This window comes from Eschrichtius robustus, chromosome 6 (genome assembly GCF_028021215.1).
Source record: "Eschrichtius robustus isolate mEscRob2 chromosome 6, mEscRob2.pri, whole genome shotgun sequence".
Taxonomy (NCBI): Eukaryota; Metazoa; Chordata; class Mammalia; order Artiodactyla; family Eschrichtiidae; genus Eschrichtius; species Eschrichtius robustus.
Window position 1 is genome coordinate 44,258,590 of NC_090829.1, and position 23,998 is coordinate 44,282,587.

The window sequence follows — 23,998 nt, forward strand, 5'->3', positions numbered from 1 at the left end:
TCATTTACAAAGTTTCTCTTAGAGGACTAATGCTAAAGCATTTCTCCCTAATGCTAGGGAGAAATATTGTTAACCTGACAAAATACACAAAACCAAAAGCAAACAGCATTCTTAATGGTGGTGATTTAAAAATATTTCTATTGAAGTCAGAAATAACAAAGTACATTTCTAGCAACATTTCTCTTTCTGTAGGATTGTAAAAGAAGGGAAATTAAGAGGTACAAACCTCCAGTTACAAAATAATGAACCATGGAGATAAAATGTATGATATGTAGAATTTAAAAAATTGTAATAAAAGAAAATAAAGTTGCTGTTCTTTGTATCTCATATATTTTTTGCATATGATACCCAAATTGCAGACAAATTTGGAATTCATGAGAGAGTTTAGTAAGCTTGCTTAAATAAAATCAGTATAAGAAGTCAGAGTGTTCCGGAGCTATGTGCCAGCTAGCAGCAACCATATGGAATAAAGGATTATTATGAAAAATATTATTCCTTCCGAAATGGCAGTGAAATACATTAAGTTCCTAAGAATAAATCCAACAAAGCTCAGAAAAAGCTTTTTTAGGGAAAAAAAAAAAACCTACTGAAAGATATACAATGACTGAGTAAATATAAAAATGTACATAAATGTTAATAAAAATATGTACATTCCTTTAATTAAATTTTAAATGCCATACCATTTTGGTTATAATTCCAATATAGTTTTTGTGGTGGTAGTCAACGTGTCCCTAATATTTACTTGAAATAACTAAGGCAATTTTAAAGAATAGAAAGAGGAAAATTGCACCTACCAGTCTTATTAAAAAGTAATAATTAAAATACTGTGGTATTGGTGTGACTGTGAGAGAATAGATGACTAGTCTGCAATATGGAGCTCAGAAGCAGATTTTTTTAATGTGTGGACAAGTCATAGCTATCATAGGGGATTAAAATGAGATAATGTTTGGCATTTATTGAGGCTTGCCTTATTGCTGAAAATATGTTTACTGTTACATTCAGTAAGCGCATTGGAAGGTCTTTTTTTTTTAATGTTTATTAATTTATTTATTTTTTTTCTTATTAGTCATCCATTTTACACACATCAGTGTATACATGTCAATCCCAATCTCCCAATTCACCACACCCCTACCCCCCACCGCTTTCCCCCCTTGGTGTCCATATGTTTGTTCTCAACATCTGTGTCTCAGTTTCTGCTCTGCAAACCAGTTCGTCTGTACCATTTTATAGGTTCCACAGATATGCGTTAATATACAACATTTGTTTTTCTCTTTCTGACTTACTTCACTCTGTATGATAGTCTCTGGATGCATCCACATCTCTACAAATGACCCAATTTCGTTCCTATTTATGGCTGAGTAATATTCCGTTTTTTATATGTACCACATCTTCTTTATCCATTCATCTGTCAATGGGCATTTAGGTTGCTTCCATGACCTGGCTATTGTAAATAGTGCTGCAATGAACATTGGGGTGCCTGTGTCTTTTTGAATTATAGTTTTCTCTGGGTATTTGCCCAGTAGTGGGATTGCTGGGTCATATGGGAATTCTGTTTTTAGTCCTTTAAGGTTCCATACTGTTCCAACAGTTCCATACTGCTCTCCATAGTCGATGTATCAATTTACATTCCCACCAACAGTGCACAAGGGTTCCCCTTTCTCCACACCGTCTCCAGCATTTGTTGTTTGTAGATTTTCTGATGATGCCCATTCTAACTGGTGTGAGGTGATACCAAATTGTAGTTTTGATTTGCATTTCTCTAATGATTAGTGATGTTGAGCAGCTTTTCATGTGCTTCTTGGCCATCTGTATGTCTTCTTTGGAGAAATGTCTATTTAGGTCTTCTGCCCATTTTTGGATTGGGTTTTTTTTTTTTTTTAATATTGAGCTGCATGAGCTGTTCATATATTTTGGAGATTAATCCTTTGTCCGATGATTATTTGCAAATATATTCTCCCATTCTGAGGGTTGTCTTTTTGTCTTGTTTATGGTTTCCTTTGCTGTGCAAAAGCTTTGAAGTTTCATTAGGTCCCATTTGTTTATTTGTGTTTTTATTTCCATTACTCTAGGAGGTGGATCAAAAAAGATCTTGCTGTGATTTATGTCACAGAGTGTTCTTCCTATGTTTTCCTCTAAGAGTTTTATAGTGCCTGGTCTTACATTTAGGTCTCTAATCCATTTTGAGTTTATTTTTTGTGTATGGTGTTAGGGGGTGTTCTAATTTCATTCTTTTACATGTAGCTGTCCAGTTTTCCCAGCACCACTTATTGAAGAGACTGTCTTTTCTCCATTGTATATCCTTGCCTTCTTTGTCATAGATTAGTTGACCATAGGTGCGTGGGTTTATCTCTGGGCTTTCTATCTTGTTCCATTGATCCATATTTCTGTTTTTGTGCCAGTACGATATTGTCTTGATTACTGTAGCTTTGTAGTATAGTCTGAAGTCAGGAAGTCTGATTCTTCCAGCTCCTTTTTTTTCACTCGAGACTGCTTTGGCTATTTGGGATCTTTTGTGTTTCCATACACATTTTAAGATTTTTTGTTCTAGTTCCATAAAAAATGCCATTGGCAATTTGATAGGAATTTCATTGAATCTGTAGATTGCTTTGGGTAGTATACTCATATTCACAATATTGATTTCTCCAATACAAGAACATGCTATATCTCTCCATCTGTTGGTATCATCTTTAATTTCTTTCATCAGTGTCTTATAGTTTTCTGCATACAGGTCTTTTGTCTCCCTTGGTAGGTTTATTCCTAGGTATTTTATTCTTTTTGTTGCAATGGTAAGTGGGAGTGTTTCCTTAATTTCTCTTTCAGATTTTTCATCATTAGTGTATAGGAATGTGAGAGATTTCTGTGCATTAATTTTGTATCCTGCTACTTTACGAAATTCATTGATTAGCTCTAGTAGTTTTCTGGTGGCATCTTTAGAATTCTCTATGTATAGTATCATGTCATCTGCAAACAATGGCCTTTTATTTCTTCTCTTCCAATTTGTATTCCTTTAATTTCTTTTTCTTGTCTGATTGCTGTGGCTAGGACTTCCAAAATTATGTTGAATAATAGCAGTGAGAGTGGGCAGACTTGTCTTGTTTCTGATCTTAGCGGAATAGATTTCAGTTTTTCACCACTGAGAATGGTGTTGGCTGTTGGTTTGTCATATATGGCCTTTATTATGTTGAAGTAGGTTCCCTCTATGCCCACTTTCTGAAGAGTTTTTATCATAAATGGGTGTTGAATTTTGTTAAAAGATTTTTCTGCATCTATTCAGATGATCATATGGTTTTTATTCTTCAATTTGTTAATATGGTGTATCACATTGATTGATTTGCGTATATTGAAGAATCCTTGCATACCTGGGATAAATCCCACTTGATCGTGGTGTATGATCCTTTTAATGTGTTGTTGGATTCTGTTTGCGAGTATTTTGTTGAGGATTTTCGCATCTATATTCATCAGTGATATTGGTCTGTAATTTACTTTTTTTGTAGTATCTTTGTCTGGGTTTGGTATCAAATCTGGGTTTGGTATCAGGGTGGTGGTGGCCTCATGGAATGAGGTTGGGAGTTTTCCTTCCTCTGCAATTTTTTGCAAGAGTTTGAGAAGGATGGGTGTTAGCTCTTCTCTAAATGTTTGATAGAATTCACCTGTGAAGCCATCTGGTCCTGGACTTTTGTTTGTTGGAAGATTTTTAATCACAGTTTCAATTTCATTACTTGTGATTGGTCTGTTCTTATTTTCTGTTTCTTCCTGGTTCAGTCCTGGAGGGTTATACCTGTCTAAGAATTTGCCATTTCTTCCAGGTTGTCCATTTTTTTGGCATAGAGTTGCTTGTAGTAGTCTTTTAGGATGCTTTGTATTTCTGCGGTGTCTGTTGTAACTTCTCCTTTTTCATTTCTGATTTTATTGATTTGAGTCCTCTCCCTCTTTTTTCTTGATGAGTCTGGCTAATGGTTTATCAATTTTCTTTATCTTCTCAAAGAACCAGCTTGTTATTTTATTGATCTTTGCTATTGTTTTCTTTGTCTCTATTTCATTTATTTGTGCTCTAATCTTTATGATTTCTTTCCTTCTGCTAACTTTGGGTTTTGTTTGTTCTTCTTTCTCTTGTTCCTTTAGGTGTAACATTAGATTGTTTATTTGAGATTTTTCTTATTTCTTGAGGTAGGCTTTTATAGCTATAAAGTTACCTCTTAGAACTGCTTTTGCTGCATCCCATAGTTTTTGGATCATCGTGTTTTCATTGTCATTTGTCTCTAGGTATTTTTTGATTTCCTCTTTGATTTCTTCAGTGATCTCTTGGTTGTTTGTTAGCGTATTGTTTAGCCTCCATGTGTGTTTTTTTTTTTTTTTTTTTACGTTTTTTTCCCTGTAATTGATTTCTAATCTCATTGTGTTGTGGTCAGAAAAGATGCTTAATATGATTTCAGTTTTCTTAAATTTACTGAGGCTTGATTTGTGACCCAAGATATGATCTGTCCTGGAGAATGTTCTGTGCACACTTGAGAAGAAACTGTAATCTGCTGTTTTTGGATGGAATGTCCTATAAATATCAGTTAAATCTATCTGGCCTATTGTGGCATTTAAAGCTTGTGTTTCTTTATCAATTTTCTGTTTGGATGATCTGTCCATTGGTGTAAGTGAGGTGTTAAAGTCCCTCACTATTATTGTGTTGCTGTCGACTTTCTCTGTTAGAGCTGTTAACAGTTGCCTTATGTATTGAGGTGCTCCTATGTTGGGTGCATATGTATTTATAATTGTTATATCTTCTTCTTGGATTGATCCCTTGACCGTTACGTGGCGTCCTTCCTTGTCTCTTGTAACATTCTTTATTTTAAAGTCTATTTTATCTGATATGAGTATAGCTACTCCAGCTTTCTTTTGATTTCCATTTGCATGGAATATCTTTTTCCATCCCCTCACTTTCAGTCTGTATGTGTCCCTAGGTCTAAAGTGGGTCTCTTGTAGACAGCATATATATGGGTCTTGTTTTTGTATCCATTCAGCCAGTCTATGTCTTTTGGTTGGAGCATTTAATCCATTCACGTTTAAGGTAATTATCGATATGTATGTTCCTATGACCATTTTCTTAATTGTTTTGGGTTTGTTTTTGTAGGTCCTTTTCTTCTCTTGTGTTTCCCACTTAGAGAAGTTCCTTTAGCATTTGTTGTAGAGCTGGTTTGGTGGTGCTGAATTCTCTTAGCTTTTGCTTGTCTGTAAAGCTTTTGATTTCTCCATCAAATCTAAATGAGATCCTTGCCGGGTAGAGTAATCTTGGTTGTAGGTTCTTCCCTTTCATCACTTTAAGTATATCATGCCACTCCCTTCTGGCTTGCAGAGTTTCTGCTGAGAAATCAGCTGTTAACCTTATGGGAGTTCCCTTGTATGTTATTTGTCATTTTTCCCTTGCTGCTTTCAATAATTTTTCTTTGTCTTTAATTTTTGCCACTTTGATTACTATGTGTCTCGGCATGTTTCTCCTTCGCTTTATCCTGTATGGGAGTCTCTGCGCTTCCTGGACTTGGGTGGCTATTTCCTTTCCCATGTTAGGGAAGTTTTCAACTATAATCTCTTCAAATATTTTCTCAGGTCCTTTCTCTCTCTCTTCTCCTTCTGGGACCCCTATAATGTGAATGTTGTTGCATTTAATGTTGTCCCAGAGGCTGTTTTCATTTCTTTTCATTGTTTTCTTTATTCTGTTCTGCAGCAGTGAATTCCACCATTCTTTCTTCCAGGTCACTTATCTGTTCTTCTGCCTCTGTTATTCTGCTATTGATTCCTTCTAGTGTAGTTTTCAATTCAGTTATTATATTGTTCATCTCTGTTTGTTTGTTCTTTGATTCTTCTAGATCTTTGTTAAACATTTCTTGCATCTTCTCGATCTTTGCCTCCATTCTTTTTCCGAGGTCCTGGATCATCTTCACTATCATTATTCTGAATTCTTTTTCTGGACGATTGCCTATCTCCATTTCATTTAGTTGTTTTTCTGGGGTTTTATCTTGTTCCTTCATCTGGTACATAGCCCTCTGCCTTTTCATGTTGTCTATCTTTCTGTGAATGTGGTTTTTGTTCCACAGGCTGCAGGACTGTAGTTCTTCTTGCTTCTGCTGTCTGCCCTCTGGTGGATGAGGCTATCTAAGAGGCTTGTGGAAGTTTCCTAATGGGAAGGACTGGTGGTAGGTAGATCTGGATGTTGCTCTGGTGGACAGAGCTCAGTAAAACTTTAATCCGCTTGTCTGCTGATGGGTGGGGTTGGGTTCCCTCCCTATTGGTTGTTTGGCCTGAGGCGACCCAACACTGGAGCCTACCCAAGCTCTTTGTTGGGGCTAATGGTGGACTCTGGGAGGGCTCATGCCAAGGAATACTTCCCAGAACTTCTGCTGCCAGTGTCCTTGTTTCTTAATGAGCCACAGCTGCCACCCGCCTCTGAAGGAGACCCTCCAACACTAGCAGGTAGGTCTGGTTCTGTCTCCTATGGAGTCACTGCTCCTTCCCCTGGGTCCCGATGTGCATACTACTTTGTGTGTGCCCTCCAAGAGTGGAGTCTCTGTTTTCCCCAGTCCTGTCGAAGTCCTGCAATCAAATCCCCTAGCCTTCAAAGTCTGTTTCTCTAGGAATTCCTCCTCCCTTTGCCGGACTCCTAGGTTGGGAAGCCTGATGTGTGGCTCAGAACCTTCACTCCAGTGTGTGGACTTCTGTGGTATAAGTGTTCTCCAGTTTGTGAGTCACCCACCCAGCAGTTATGGGATTTGATTTTATTGTGATAGTGCCCCTCCTACCGTCTCACTGTGGCTTCTCCTTTGTCTTTGCATGTGGGGTATCTTTTTTGGCGAGTTCCAGTGTCTTCCTGTTGATGATTGTTCAGCAGTTAGTTGTGATTCTGGTGTTCTCGAAAGAAGGAGTGAGAGCATTTCCTTCTACTCAGCCATCTTGAACCAGTCTCCTGGAAGGTCTTTAAACCAGTTAATGAATGAAAAATATATGCCAAATAGATCAAGCTTATTAACTGTGTGCCAGTTAATAACTGGGTGAATATGTTGAAATCTCAGTGTTGGTGGAATTGTCAGTTTTTCCCTACAGTTAAATTAAAATTTTCTGTATTTAAGTCTTTTTTGGTTAAATTTATATTTGAAAGCTGTGATGAATTAACTTCTTATCATTGCATAGTGTCTGTTTCTCCATACTGGTTTTCTTCAAGTACATGATTTATTTGATGAATTTAGATAAATATAGATTGTGGTTAGTATCTGCCTGATACAACTTTTAATATTTCTTTACTTTCAACATCTGTTGATGTTGTTATACTCTAGGTTCTTTTCCTATAAACTGTATGTAGTTTTGGAAAATATGAATAGATAAATAGGAATAGAGATAATGATATAATATGAAAATCTGTTACTTTTAAAAGTGACTTAATTCATTTATATTTATTGTGATTACTTATCTATTTTCACTGACTACCATTTTACATGCAATTTATACGTTTTCTGCATTTTTATCTTTTGTGTTTCTTGTTATTGAAAATTGATGTGATTTTGTTGCTATTGTTTATTCCCTCCCTTCTTTTGAAGACTTTTTGAGAGCTTCTGTCTTGATGGTAAACCACCTCAGGTTTGACCTTAAATGTTTACTTTCCTTTGTATTTTAGGACAATGGTTTTGTATTACTGATATCTTTTATTAATTTGGAAAATGCTCAGTCAGTGCTTCTTCGAATGTTGCTTCTGGCCATTTCCATTTCTCTAGTTTTCTTATGGAATGTAAATCAAAGTAATATATTTTGTAATTTTTGCAAGAGAGCTGAATATTTTTATCCTCTGAGTTTTTCTTCTTGTTTCCCTCTGTCTTTGGGTTCTCTAACCCTGTGTTCTGCTTTAGACAGTGTGTTTGCTGTTACACTCAAGTATTGACAGTTTAACTTCAGGAATATGTTTTGTTTTAATCTGTTCTAAAATATTTACTTGATTTTTTGTTTAGATTCAGATTTTCTGTTGGAATTTTCTTTTTGTTTCTTTTGTCCATTTTTCTCTACTCTCACAAACTATCAATAATAATTGTTTTAAAGTCTTATGTGAAAAATTCCAATATCTGAATCTTCTGTGGATCCATTTCTACTTCTTGGTTCTATCTTTTGGTTTTGGTCATTGTGTCCAGTTTCTTCTTATGCCACTTAATTTTTTTTTCTAGGATACTGGAGATTGTGGATGAAAAACTGTAGGAAATATGGATAAGGTTTTCTTCCTCTAAGAAAGCTAATATTTTTTTCCGGCAGACAAATAGAGCACCTTGGTTGACTGTAATTGTTTTGGGACTTGATTGTGGTCTACTGGGAATAGGTCTATTCAAGTTTGTTTTTATCCCTAGACTGTAGCATTTTCTTACAGGGCATGTTCTATGTCCTATGCCCTATTTACATCATGTTTAAGAAGTCTTCACTATTTAAAGTCATGAAGGTATTATTCTATGGTTTCTTCCAAAATGTTTAATATTTACTTCTTACATCTAGGTCTGCAATCTATCTGGAATTTATTTTGGTTTATTGTATGAGGAAAGGGTCAATATATGGTGTGTTTTTTTTTTTTTTTCTATATGGTTGTTAGATTGACCCTGCACAGTTTTTTGAAAAGAGTGTTCTTATCTACCGTACTATAGTGTACCCTTTGTCACAGATCACATTATCACATAAATGCGAGGGTTTATAGTGAATGAAAGTAAAAGTCTGACTCTTCCATTGGTCCTTTAACTGTCTCTTATTTTGCACACAATATTTTTTATTAAGGAAATAAAAATCTTCACAGTTATCCCAAGAGTTGTATGTTTGTGTCTCTTTTTTTAAGATTTCATACAAAATCTAATTAATTGTAAGGAGAATGAGCACAATATGATTCAAATGATCATTTTTGAAGTTAACATACTCCTGCACACCTGGGAAGAGACAGCAAATACCTGAATTAGGATTTGCCCAAAAAAAGGTAGTGTGAGTGAAATCTGCTACACTGACATTCTAAAAACAAAGTACCCACAATCTTACATATCCCTTACAAGGCAAGAGCTTGTCAGTATGACTTCAGATTAAAGATATTTGACACATTCAAAAAGAAGTTTTATTGGTTAGCTTTTGGAATATAACTCTACACAAAAACTATCCCCAAACTATGAGCTGTCCTATAAATGTTAAGCTCTTAGGACCTCAGCTTAACCTGGGTAGGCTCTGCTCCAGGTGAGCCAACTCTGAATTGCTTGGGGTAGATTGATTCCACATGTCTAATTCAGATGTCATGTTGGAGAGTCAGTACCTGCTCTGGGCATTCTTCTCATGGTGAAGATTGGGAGCTCCTAGGGGACCAGCCAAGATATATAATGGCTCTTGTGGCCCATACTCAGAAATCATATTTTCATTTCCGTTCACATTTCATTGGCTAAAGCAAGTCACACGGCCAGGCCCAACGTTAGTGAAATGGGAAAGTAGAATCTTCCTATCAGGTTAGTGAAACGTAAAAAATATATGTGCAAAATAATTTACCATAAATATGTTGCCTTTAGTGCAGTCTTTCTACTTGAAGAAGTAGTAAAGCAAAACATGACTGTGAGCCAAAATGACAGACATCATGAGATTTAGATATCAATAGGTACAATCCAAGAGAAAAGTGAAAAGAATGCAAGACACTCCCTGGGTAGAACAAGAGACGAAAGCATCCAGATTGGAACAGGAGAATGGAAGACTTCAGAGAAAAGGTGTATTTGATCAAATAAGTTTTCTTGAAGATTTCAGACGATGGAAAATTGGTAACAGAAAGTAGTACAAAATTTAAAAAATTAAAATGATAGGAAAACAAAAAAAATGTAACAGCTGGGTAAAAAAGCCTTAGTTCATTTATGTAATATAATTATTAATAAGGAACAGAGTAGATTACAGAATTCAGAACATTATAATGAAGAAGGAAAGATGCAGGATAGCTGAACAATGCTTCTTTTTGTAATATGATTTTGGCAAAAAAGAAGGTATTTTACTAATATCACATTAACTGTGAAATAAAATAAGAAATGATTTATATTAGAAATAAATTAAAAAGTAGATGATAAAATGTGGTATGTGAAAATAATTTTATTATTGTAAAATAATGGCAGTTTTATTGGCAGCAAAAATACACATTACTATACAAAAAAACAAAGTCATGTTAGTAAACTTAAAATTAAATTGAGTAGGTAAGCATTGTAAACATCTTTTTGCACTTTTTGCATAGTTTGTCCTTATTTTATAGAAGAAATATGAGTAACAAAAATGTCATAAAATTATTTTAAAAGAATATAGTTACGATTTCTCATGTGTATATGAGAGATAGAGGAAACTGCTTTCAAGAGAAAAATAATTTAGATTGGCTTATACACATGTGCATAATACCTATATAATAATTTGGTTTTAGAAAGGTCTTTGCACCTTTAGTCCAAGGTAAGGTTCATTTACAAATCTGTTAATAATAGTACAAAAAAAAAAAAGTTATCTACTAAGCTCTCACTAATTGCTGAGATATATAAATAATCCTACAACATTGTATGATTTAATGTTACTTTCCCATATACTCTGCAAGTCAGATGTTATCATGCTTAATAATAAGTAGTCAGAGAAATGTTTAACACTTAGACCAAAGTAAGACACTGTTTTAAGTGGCAGAAGCAGAATTCAAATCTTATTTTTCTGACTCGAAAACATGTATTCTTAATCAAAGCAGTGCAATTTCTCTAATTTACTTTACTTATTCATTCATTTATTTGTTCAGTTGTTTGTTCAATACCCATGCATTGGAGAATTTCTTAAATGGCAGACAATGTATTAGGCAACGGAAGACTAGGGGGTGAAAATAAGTCCTGTAGATACTCTGTGATAGTTACTTTTATTTGTCAACTTGCCTGCATCATGGGATGCCTAGAAAGCTGGTTAAACATTATTTCTCAGTGTATCTGTGAGAGTGTTTCTGGAAGAGATTAACATTTTAATTGGTAGACCTAGTAAAGCAGATTTCCTTCCTCAATGTAGGTGAGCCTCATCCAATCCAGTGAGGGTCTGAATAGAACAAAAAGGTGGAGGAAGGTTGAATTTGCCCTCTTTTTGTGCCTGTCTGCATGAGCTGGAACATGGATCTCTTCCTGCCCTTGTCATTACTAGTTCTCAGGTCTTCGAACTCAAACTGGAATTTATACAATTGGCTCTCTGCTCTCAGGCCTTCAAAATACACCACCAGCCTTCCTGCGTCTCCAACTTGCAGATGGCAGATTATGGGACTTCTCAGATTCCATAATAATGTGAGCTAATACCTCTAATAAAATCTCTTTAAATATAATTATATATACACACATACACACACACTCTGTTGGTCCTGTTTCTCTGGAGAACTCTAATACAAGTTCCTTAGTCCATTGGGAGCCATAAACATATAAATTGTAACATGGGCAAAAATGATTAAAGTAAAATATTCATTTTCTTTGCTCCTCAAATATCACTTTCCTACTCGACACACACACTAAGTGTGCACTTTCTTTAAAAAAAAATCTCTCTTACTTGCTGAGTTGTCTATTTTATCTTGCAGAAACAAAGAATAAAGATAACGGCTAGTTATTGAGAGAAAAGAAGTATAACTGGGAGACCAGTCTGTAGCACCCAGGGAGTAACATAGCAGAATGTGTGTTTGTGTGTTGTGTCTGAGAGAGAAATGGAGAGAAAAGAGATCTAGTCAGAGGCATAAATGAAGAATGAAAGCATGAGACATAGAGGTTGAATTTAATGAAAAATTGGAGGAAGACTACAGAAAGAGTTTCAGGAGCAGCTGCTAGAAGGAAAGATATTTGGAACTATTATATATGTGTGAGAGCTGTTTAAATTTGTTTAAAATATTTTTCTTTGCAGTTATTCTCTTCACTTTCTCAATTCCTAGGTCAAATGATTGTGGTTTTACATTTCAATTATTATCAGGGTTGTTTCCTTCTACATGATATTGCATAAACATTGAGTCTCAAAAGACCCCCAGTATATTGCAGCTATTTACATAATTGTAATAAAATATTGTAATTCTGAGGTGACAGGTATGGACAAATTGAGAAGAATCACAGTGGAGAAAACAATGGTGGGACGAATGCCAAGATGTCTGGCACAAAGCCTGTGTACAGCTTATTCTACTGAGTTGTTCACCACTTTCTTATGAAATTCCAAGAGTCCTCCTTTTTCAGAGAAAACCTCTCTTTGGGTTAAAGTTGTGAATTTTCCCAATATTTCACTTTCTCTTTGTTTATATTAGTATTACTACTTACGTTTTTCATTGTAGCCTGTCAGATTTACCAATCTTTTCCTGTTTTTAAAATTTTTCCATTTGAGTTTTTCCTTCAGATGGCCAAAACTCTTTCCCAAGTGTTGTTTATATTTGTTTTGGGGTTTTATTAAATATACAGATGAAGTTAAAGTGAATGGTATTTTTATGAAACTTAATCTTTAAATCCACAACCATGATATTCTTTTCTAAATGTTCAAGCATTTTTATGTCCCTTGAGACTGTAATAAAACTCCTTTCATATAAACAGATCTTCCACATTACTTGATAAAGTTAATTTCTAAAAATTTTTGTAATTTTGAAAATAATTTTTTAAATGTATTTCTGTAAGAATTGTATACGATGATTTGTAGGTGTCAAAGATGGGAAGTCAGGAAACTAGTTAGGTGTTTACTAAAATGGTTCAAGAGAGAAATGGTCAGAGAATTAATAAAAAGGATTATGCAGGGCACAGACTTGAAACCTAAGTTGCAGTTGCCATTAGACCAAATTGTTGGCAGATAATTTAGTGTCCTGAAAACTGTAGGGAGTGCTCAAGGATGGTGCAAGCATTATTCTATGACATAGTTTTGGATGCTTAGCCTTGAAACTAATTCTTCAGCACCTCCCCTGATTCCATTACCTATGCAAAATAATTTGATTTTTTCAACATAATGATGAGTCATCTTCTATTACTTACAACTAGGAACGCTGACAAATATCCACAAAAATAAAGGAAAAATAGCTTTGGGGTGGAATTCAGGACTGAATACATGGTAAAGAGACAAAATTCTAAATGAAATTGTCTCATGTTTCCTTGACTTTTGAAAATATCTGATTTGATCTTCATATGTGTCAAACTCAAGAAATACAAGTATAACTCAAAACCTTCTCTCTCAAACCTGCCCCTTATTCATGTTATTACTCTATATCCTTATGGCACTGCCTAGTTAAACTCTCACTTTCTCTCACTAAGACTATTAAAATAACATTCTATGTCATCTTTCTGCATCAAGTTTTTGTATCTCACATCTATCTCCTACAATACCTACAGGCTAAATTAGTTGAAAAGGCAGATTTGATAATGTCTCCTCTCTTCTGAAATCTCTTCAGTAGCTTGCTCTCTTCTCTGCAGGATGAGGCGAGTATAAAAGGCCTACTATGTCTCAACATTATCTCCCGTGACCCTATGCTCTGTCCTTTAGTTTTTAGGTCCATGGTCTGGTTGTGGCTTGCTATACATACTTCACTATGGTATACATTTGAACCTTTATTCATGCTATCCTTTCTTTTAGAATAACCTTCCTTGTCCATTCGTTTTGCTAGCTTTAATAGATGACACTAGGAACATTTCTCTCAGGTAGATGATCCTCAGGTGGGAATAAGTGCCTTTTACAACTTTCTGTCATTCCACATTTTATATGTACTTTTCCATGTGTAAAATATTGATTTCTTTGATTCTCCCAGAATTTGACTGTTTCTGATGGCAAGAACTTATTCATGTTTGGTACCAAGTGTCTAGCAACATTAACATTAACATTATGTGGCATCATAATGCTTAAGAAATGATGATTCTGTAATTGTAGGTTGTAGGAGACTGATTAAAATACAAAGATGAAATTGGTTAACGTATCTGAAAGCACATTACAAACTCAAAAGTGTCATCTACATCTTACTTCTCATTGTGGCCATCCTTAGAGCACTTTTGACTGAAAAGGGAAGGTAATATTAACACATACGTACATGTTTTTAGGGATTAATTATCTGTATTCCACAATGTGGAAATAAATTTATTGATTTTACTTACAAAATAATGTGTAGAACATTTTGATGAAATTCTGGCATCTTAATGTAGTTACACAATATAATGTTGCATTTAAATTTTTTTTTATCTTTAAATTTATTTTTGGTTCAGAAAGAAATATCATTGCATGATGAACTATTGCTTGCTTTTGTCAGTGTGTCAGTATCCTGTGACATTTCCATTCAAGTATTATGTTGGAGAGTTTTATCAGAATTCCACATGAAATAAACATTATGCCTAAAATACTGAGTTTTTCAGAATTACAATAGGTTTTGGAAATGCATAATTTATTGTGTGAGTATAAGACACCAAAATATAACCATATCTCTAAGTTCATATTATATTGCCCTTGTTTTAGGTGTTATAAAATGACTTTTTGACCCATTTTATTAACTGAGGCAAATTAGTTATAATATTGCTGGTGGCATTTTGATACTCATACTTTTATAAGTTCATATTTGAATCTTCCAGACACAAGCACCAATAATTATTTTCCAATACAGGAAGTTAATCTAATTGCTTCTCAAATAATTTTAAGAAAACGGTGCAAATTAGGCCTGTTTCCTCTCTAGAATCACTTGTGTTCTGATTTTCTCTGACCTTGAATAGTACAAGTCTTCCTATTGCTTTATTTAGTTTCCACCCCTTTTTCTTCTTTCAATTTTCTTTGAAACTAAGGTCAGCCCTGCTATATCAGTTCCGTACAGAGTAAGAAATGGCTTATGAGAAAGTACAGAAGCTATTTGAGGTTAGAGATATAGCTTAAAGGGAAACATCTAAAGACAAAAAAGTTGGAAAGGCCCAAAGGTTTCACGTGCAATCCTTAAAGAAAAAGAAAATAAAGGTCACATTGATACTAAAACTGTATATGAGTTGATTTCAACTTTGATAGAACGTTGTTTCAGAGTCTGAGTAAAAGAATTATAAGTAATTACAATTTTCAGAGTTTTGTTTATTGTTACATCAGAACTGTATTATATATTTTACAATATGTAACATTTTTCACTATAATATTCCTCATTGTTTTTGTTGTTCAAGTGTGCAAAATCTGTTTCATCTGCTCGTATAGAGTCAATGATAACAACTCAGTTTATAAACATTTATGGTTCTTACATATGAATGAACAGGGAATGAGAAGTAAATCTCAGTGCTCTTTGGCTCCTGATGCCTAAATCTAAAATAAAACATGTTAGAAACACAGGCACACACACGTTTTTATACAACACAGTTTTATAGTTGCATAATTTTCAAGGGTGAAATAAATGATATAATAAAAGTAGGAATCAAACATGGATGTCACATGCTATAGAAAAATGTTTAACCCAATATTTAGTTTCTTAGGGCTCCCTAACAAAGTTTCATAAAATGGGTGACTTAAAACAATGGAAATTTATTCTCTTACAATTCTGGAGGGCAGAAGTGTAAAATCAAAGTGTCAGCAGTACCATACTCTCTCTGTAGGCTCTTTGCTTCTTTCTAACTTCTGGTCTTGCTGACAATTGGCATTCCTTGACTAATTGCTCCATCACTCCAATTTCTGCCTCAGTACTCATGTGGTTGTTTTCCCTCTGTGGGTGTGTCTGTGTACAAATTTCTCTCATAAAGATAGCAGTCATTGGATTTAGGCTCCTGATAATCCAGTATAATATCATTTTAACTTAATTGCACTTGCAAAGACCCTATTTCCAAATAAGGTCATATTCACAGATACTGAGGATTAGGACTATACCGTATCTTGTGGAAGGACACAGTTCAACCCAGTACACTGAAAGTTATGAATAGATCTTTGAAATTTGGTGTCACTTAGCCTATTTGACAAATGAGTTTCACCTTCTCCAAACTTAGTGAATTTTGAGTCAAAGTGATGTTAAGAGTTCAGTGTAGTTCTTAACTCTTATATTAACATTTTCATATGAAATTATATATTGATAGGGCAAATTTATGGCCTTTAAGGAATGGGCACACAATAAAGAATGATTTTCTACAAAATACCTTACTATTCAGACTAGGTTTGTTTTTTTTTAATGAATTAGGTTTTGCCCAAAGTCACAAAAATACAATTTTTATATGATGACTTTTTTTCATCGCATCTACCATCCTTCATTCCCTTCCTTCCTTCTGAAAACATTTTTCTATTATTATACAGACTAACAATTGTGTGAAGGTGATGATAAAATAAAATACTGCTTTTGTCCTCAAAGAAAGTACAGACTAATGGCAAAAAAGGGAGGAGGAGATACATTAAAATGTAAATATAGTATTAAGATTTGTGATAGAAGAAAACAACTTAATGCCGTGAGAATACAGAGGAAGTGCTTCTTAGATGGTGAGATGGAGGTTTTCCTGGAGGAGGTGATACCTGAGCTGATTTTAAAAAAGAAAGAGGAAAGTTAACATCTGAAAAGGCATAAACTTGTGAAACTACATTGAAAACTCAGAAAAATATTTTGCTGGTGTGTAGGAAGTGAGTACACCTAAGGAGATGAAAATTGGGCAGGCACCAGATTCTGAAGGGCCTTATTTATACTATGAATGTGTATTTTTCTGTTACTTTCATTAATTCAATGCACTTACTACTCCTAAACAAATTAAAAACTATAAAAAGCATCAAAATCAATTGTATAAAAGTTTTTGTTAATAAAAATTAAATATATTTTCACAAGTGCCAACTTACAGCCCAGCTGACAAAGTACTATCTGTAAAAGCAATCGGTGTAACCACATCAGCTCCTTTTACTTGTTTTTATCCTCACCTGAAATTTTTCTCCTTTATTTTTGATAAACTCTAACCATTTCAAAACCACTAACTCATGTTTTTAAATAAACTTTGTATTTTATAACAGTTTTACATTTATAGAAAAACTGCAAAGATAATGCAGATAGTTCCTATATAACCATTACCAGTTTTCCTGTTATTAATATTTTACATTAGTATGATATATTTGTTACAATTAATGAGCCAATATTACATTATTATTAAGTAAGTCCACACAATGCAGATTTTCTTATTTTTACCTAATGTCTTTTTCTAGCCTTGTATCCCATTCAGGATACCACAGTACTTTTACTTGTCATGCTTCCTTAAGCTCCTCTTGGTTGTGACAGTTCTCAGACTTTACTTGTTTTTGATGACTTTGGCAGTTTTGAGAGTACTGGTCAAGTATTTTGGAGAATGTCCCTTAACTGGAATTTGTCTGAATTTTTAAATCATGTTTCTCAGGTTGAGATTAGAGTTATGTGTTTTGGGGAGGTAGACTCCAGAGGTAAAATGACATTTTAATTATATTACATCAGTGGTACTGTCAACATGCTGTCAATCACTGTTGATGTTAACCATGATAACCTGGTTGAGATAGTGGTTGTCAGGTGTAACCACTGTAAAGATTCTATTTTTCTTCCTTTACATACTGTATTCACTGAAAAAAAAAGTCACTATAAGTACTCACACTTAAAGAGTGGGGAGTTATACCCACCTCCTTGAGGGCAAAGTATCTACAAAAATTATGTGGAACTCATCGAGGGAGATTTGTCTTTTTTTCCCATTTGCTTCTTATTCAATCATTTATTTATTATAATATGGACTCTTGGATATTAATTTCATACCTTGGTTTATAATCCTCTTCTACTTTATTTATTTTGTTAAATAAATTATTCCATCTTTGATCATTGGCCTTCCTTCCGTCCTTCCTTCCTTCCTTTCTTTCTTTCTCTCTCTCTTTCTTTCCCTTCTTTCTTCCTTTCTTCCTTTCTTTCCTTTCTCCAGTTATTCCAATGCAATTCGTTGAAAACGCAGTGCTTTCACCACTGAATTGGCTTTATACTTTTCTCAAACATCACCTAATTATGTATGTGTGTGTTTATTTTTAGGCTCTCTGTTCTGTTCTATTGATCTATGTATCTATAATTTTGCCAATACCACACTGCCTTGATTTTTGTAGTGTTATTTTAAGAATAGCATCTTGTAGTGTGAATCTTCTAAGCTAATCCTTCTTCAGTATTGTATTGGCTATTATAGGCCATTTGCCTTTCCAGAAAAATTTGGAATCATTTTTTCAATATCTGAAAAAGAGAATGTTCAGATATTTATATTGCATTGAATCTGTAGATCAAGTTAGGAAGAATTGATATCTTAACATATTGAGTCTTCCAGCTCATGAGGACAGAACATCTATTTATTAAATCCTCATTGATTCATCTCATTATTAATTCTTTATCAGATACATATTTTCAAATATTTTCTCCCATTCTGTGAGTTATCTTTTCACTCTCTTGATAGTCCCCTTCAGTATGCAAAAGTTTTTTTATTTTGATGCAGTCCAATTTATGTATTTAAAATTTTGTTCCATGGGCTTTTAATGTTTTATCTAAGAAATCATCATATCCAATGTCACGGAGATTTTCTCTTATTTTTCTTAAATTAAGAGTTTAGTGGTTTTAGCTCTGATGTTTAGGTCTTTGACTCATTTGAGTTACTTTTTATATGTAGTGTAAAATAAGGATCCATCTTCATTCTTTTGCTTGTGGATATCCAGTTTTTCCAGCATTATTTGTTGAAAAGCCTGTCCTTTTTCCATTGAATGATCTTTGCACCCTTCTCTAAAATCACTTAACTGTATATGTGGGGGTTTATAGCTGGGCTTTGTGTTCTATTCCATTGGTCTGTATATCTGCCTCTATATCAGTACACAATATTTTGATTACTGAAGTTTTGTGGTAAACTTTGTAATCAGGAATACGAGTCTTCGAAATTTGTTCTTCTATTTCAAAATTGTTTTGGTTATTTGGGTTTCCATATAAATTTTAGCATTTTTTCTGTTTCTTCAAAAAATGCCATAGGAATGTTGATAGGGATTGCACTGAATTTGTATATCACTCTGGGTAGTATGGGCATCTTAACCATTTTAAATCTTTTAGTTCCTGAATATAGGATGTTTTTTTCCATTTATTTACATCTTCTTTAATTACTTGTAGCAATGTTTTTGTAGTTTCCTAGTCTTTTGCCTTGGTGAAGTTTATTCTTAGTATTTTATTCTTTTTGATGCTATTATAAATGGGATTGTATTCTTAATTTCCTTTTCAGATTTTTCACTGCTGTTGTATAGAAATGCAACCTGTTTTTGTGCATTGATTTCTTATCCTACAACTTTGCTGAATTTGTTTATCAGTTCTAATAGCTTGTGTGTGTGTTGTATGTGTGTGTGGTGTGCAATTTTTAAAGTTTTCTACATCGTTTGTGAACAGAGGTGATTTTACTTCTTCCTTTCCAATTTGAATGCCTTTTATTCTTTTTTCCCCGCTTAATTTCTCTAGCTAGGACTTCCAGCACTACACTGAATAGAAATAGTGAGGGTGGGCACCCTTGCCTTGTGGTAAACTTAGAGGAAACACTTCCAGTTTTTCACTATTAAGTATAATGTTGGCTGTGGGCTTTTCATAAATGACTTTTATTAGGTTGAAGTAATTTCTTTCTATTCCTTGTTTGAGTGTTTTTTTACAGAAAGAGTTTTGAATTTTGTCAGATATCTTTTCTGTATCAATTGAGATGACCGTGTAGTGTTGGTCCCTCATTCTGTTAATGTGGTGTATCCCATTGATTTTCATATATTGAAACATCCTTGCATTCCAGAAGTAAATCCCACTCGGTCATGGTGTATAATCTACTTAATGTACTGTTGAGTTATTTTGCTAGTATTTTATTGACTTTTGCATCAATATTCATCAGAGATATTGGTCTGTAATTTCCTTTTATTATAGTGTCTTTGTCTGGCTTTGGTAGTAAGGTAATGTTGGCCTCCTAATGAGTTTAAATGTATTCCCTCCTATTGAAGTTTTTGGGCAAGTTTGAGAATAGTCAGTATTAATTTTTCTTTAGCTGTTTGGTAGAATTCTCTGGTGAAGCAATCTGGTTCTGGGTATTTCCTTTGTTGGGAAGTTTTGATTACTAACTGAATCTCCTTACTTGTATATGTCTGTTCTGGTTTTTTGTTTTTGTTTTTTTTTTTCTATTTATTGATTCGGTCTTGGTGGTTTGCATGTTTCTAGGAATGTATTTATTTCTTCTAAGTTATTCAACTTGTTGGCATATAATTGTCCACAGTTGTGTCTTATAATCCTTTTTATTTCTGTAGCATTAGTTGTAATATCTCTTCTTGGATTTCAGATTTTGGTTATTTGTCTCTTCTCTTTTTGCCTTAGTATAGTTAAGGGTTTGTCAACTTTGTTGATCCTTTAAAAAAAACTGTTTTGTTGATTTTTTCTATTCTTAATTTCATTTATTTCAGTTCTAATCTTTATTATTTTCTTCCTTCTGCTAACTGTGGACATAGTTTGTTCTTCATTTTTTAATTTCTTTAAATGTAAAGTTAGGTTGTTGTTTTGATATCTTCTTTTTTTTAGTGTACACATTTACCACTATAAACTTCTCTCTTCGTAGTATTGCTTCTGCTGCATCCTAAGTTTTGATATGTTGTATTTTTGTTTTCATTTATCTCAAGATATTTTCTAATTTCCATTGCAGTTTCTACTTTGACCAATTGATTGTTCAAGAGTGTATTGTTTAGTTTCCACATATATGTGAATTTTACAATTTTCCTCTTGCTATTGATTTTGCTTTCCATTGAGTTTAGCATGGTTATTTTCAACTCTTTGTCAGTCAATTCATAGATCTCCATTTCTTTAGTGGAAGTTTCTGGAGATTTTTTTTTTTCCTTTTATTTCCCTGTTTCTTCTCATACATTGTTATTTTTTGCTGGGATTTAGGCACTTGAAAAAAACACCCAACCCTCGACAGTCTTTACAGAATGGCTTCCTACAGGATAAGATTTTTACCAATAAGCCTGGGTAGAGATTCTGGGGTGCTCTCAAACATTTTCTGATCTGGGGATGTGTTTTCTCTAGGCTTGTGCTTGTAGTTTCCCAGTCTGAGAAATTTTCCTTTTTTTAAAAATTTTTTCAGGAGCTCATATTCTCTTCTTCCTGCTGGTGTCTGTCTGCGGTACTGCAGTATCTGGTGCTACAAGAAGTCAGTCGCTGAGCTCTCATTAGCTGCTGGCAGCCAAAGTACAAGGTTACCCATCAGCACTCTAAATCAGGTGAGTCAGCCTCCGGAAAACCTGGAACATGGAACATACATTCTACTCTTCTCCTTCCCTCCTGAGGGAGAATCCACAAGTCACACACTTTCTCCAGTTGAGCTGAGCTGACCCACCTTCAGGTAAGGGCTCTTTTGGATAAGATGCAAGAGCTTTTATTTTTAAATCCTTTTCAATGCGGTAATGGTTTTGGCTTCTTGGCTTTGTGCTCTTGGCTTTGTGTTTGCCTGAGATACTGAGGCTTCTTAACTAGTTTCTGGAGTTCTCATAAAGGCATTTTTTACACTGTTATGAAGTCAGTTTCTCTGTGGAGGAACAGGGTCTGGGCCTTCCTGTTATGCCATATCGTTGACGTCACTCAGGTTTTGTTTCTCCTGAGGCCTTTCTCCTTGGCTTGCGTATTCTTGCTTTCTCCCTGTGTCCTTGTATGGCCCTTTCTAGGCCTGTGTTGTCTGTGTCATGTTCTCTTATTATAAGGACATTGGTCATATTGGACTGGGGCAAACCCATATGACTTCATTTTACCTTAATTACTTATTTAAAAGCCTTGGCTCTAAATATAGTCACATTGTGAGATACTGGACTTAGGACTTCAACATGTGAACGTTGAGAATGCAATTCAGCCCGCAAGAAAGTCTGAATAAAATTTGGAGCAGTATATATTTGGTAAATGTATAAATAATGCAACTAACCACTTTAAATCTAGTGATTGCCAGTAATAAAATATAGACTTATGTTACAAATAAAAATAAAAATAAAATAGTTAAAAAGGCAGATATATTATTTAATGTTAAATATGCATTAAGAGCAATTTTAATGCATGATATATTTCTGAGCTATATAATTGCCCACAATACTGAACAATATCAAGAGAACAAGTAGATTGATGATGGAAATGAAAATTCAAGGCCTGAAATTTTTTGGTTTTTGACATTTGATTTCAGAGTATATATTTGCTTTTGTTGGCTACTTTAAATTTATAATTGATAGCGTCTGAACTTTGAACAACTAACGTAATATAGACCCTTCTCATTATATTTTTAAGAGAAGATGTTCTTAAATGTTTTATTGAATAGTGACAGTGAGAATAGAATAGAGAATGTAAACATTTTATGCAACTAATTTTTTGATTTTTATATGCTCTGGTTTTTTTCTGAAAACAAAATCTTCATAGACTTTACAGTAGATAATACAAGAAAACTTCAGGGTTAAATATAAGCCAAAATCAAAAGAGTAAACATTTTTTGAGAAAATGAAAGTGATATAGATCATCTCCAATAGTAATGTTGTTGGACCTTTGATAAAATTTAAATAAAGCACAAGTTGTATTCCTGAAAATTGAGGCTGAAAGAACCCCCAATGACCTTAAAGCATAAAGCTCAGTTTGTATACTCTTTAGCCCATTGTGGTTCATCATCTCTTTTTGAAAAACAGACTTGATTGTGAATGCTAAATCTCATTGCTCTGTTGAATGTTAATCAGTCAGTAGTATTCCCATCTTATGGGAAGAAGGCAGAATAGAATAAATGATTTCAGAGTAAGATTTGATCTCTCGGGCTTACGTTTCCTTCTTTGGTCTAGTGTTAGGTAACATTAATTTCAGTGCCCAAATAGTTCATTAATGATGAGAAAAGTAATTTGAGTTTTAATCTGAAAGACTCATTTCCACTGTTGCATAGTGAAAGTAGTCACTCATCTTCAAATAGCAGCTGCTGACATCTATGGAAGAATTTGGAAAATTCTATTTAGAAACCAGTCTGCTTTCACATAACTTATGTAAGTTGTTTACCTCATTCTTTATTGCAGAAAATATCTACATAAAAAAGGAACCCTTATTTTTCCAGAATTCATCTGTGATCAGTGTTTTGCCACCTGAAATGGTTTTTTTCTCTGTGGCATCAAAACTGGTAGCTTTGGAAAGACTGGGACTTGCAAAAATGCTTTCATTTCTACACAAATAATACATACTATCTCATCAGAGCTACTTCCATGCTCTTCTTCATATTTACTATTTCCATGACACTGTTGTAAGATTTCTCAATAATATTTATTTGAGACACTTTTATGTTTTTGTTTATTCTCAGCATTCACTCTTGAAAGTTTGTGCCCATTGTAACTGATGTTCATGACATATTATTTTATTATTTTTGAAAATATTTTAAAAATTGTCTGTATATCATCTCCTTTTATCATCTCAGCAAATGTATAAGATAGGTGTTATTTTCATTACTGATGAAGAGATTGAGGCATTGACATCCAAAACTTGACCTTCTGATAATAAAGTTCAAAATCTGCCAGGCATTGCTTCTTTAGGCATTATAGTTAGAAAATTAAAGAAATGCATTAAGAAAGATGAGTAATGTAAAAAAAAAAAAAAAAAATCCACAAAGAAACAAGCAGACAAAATCTGGTCATTTTTTTCATATTGGTTGCAATTTCCTTGAGGGAAGAGACTGGTTTACGCTTACTATTGTATCCCCAGAATCAAGCACTCTATCTTTCATTAAACATACATGTAATATGTGCTCTGTTTTTTAGAAGCCTTAGAGAATATATTATATAAACTACAATGTTTGAAGATAGTTATAAAAGAGTGAAATTGTACTACTAATAACAGAAATAAAATTATCCTATAAATAATGTTTTATTAAAAATTGAATAAAATAATATTAAGAAGTATAAGATAAACTGAAAATTGTACTATAAACTATGTGAAAATCAAGACACATGAATCTTCAAAAGTAATTAAATCTAACCCAAATGTTACATCTGACTTTCATTTTTGCACAACCTGTTAGGTAAC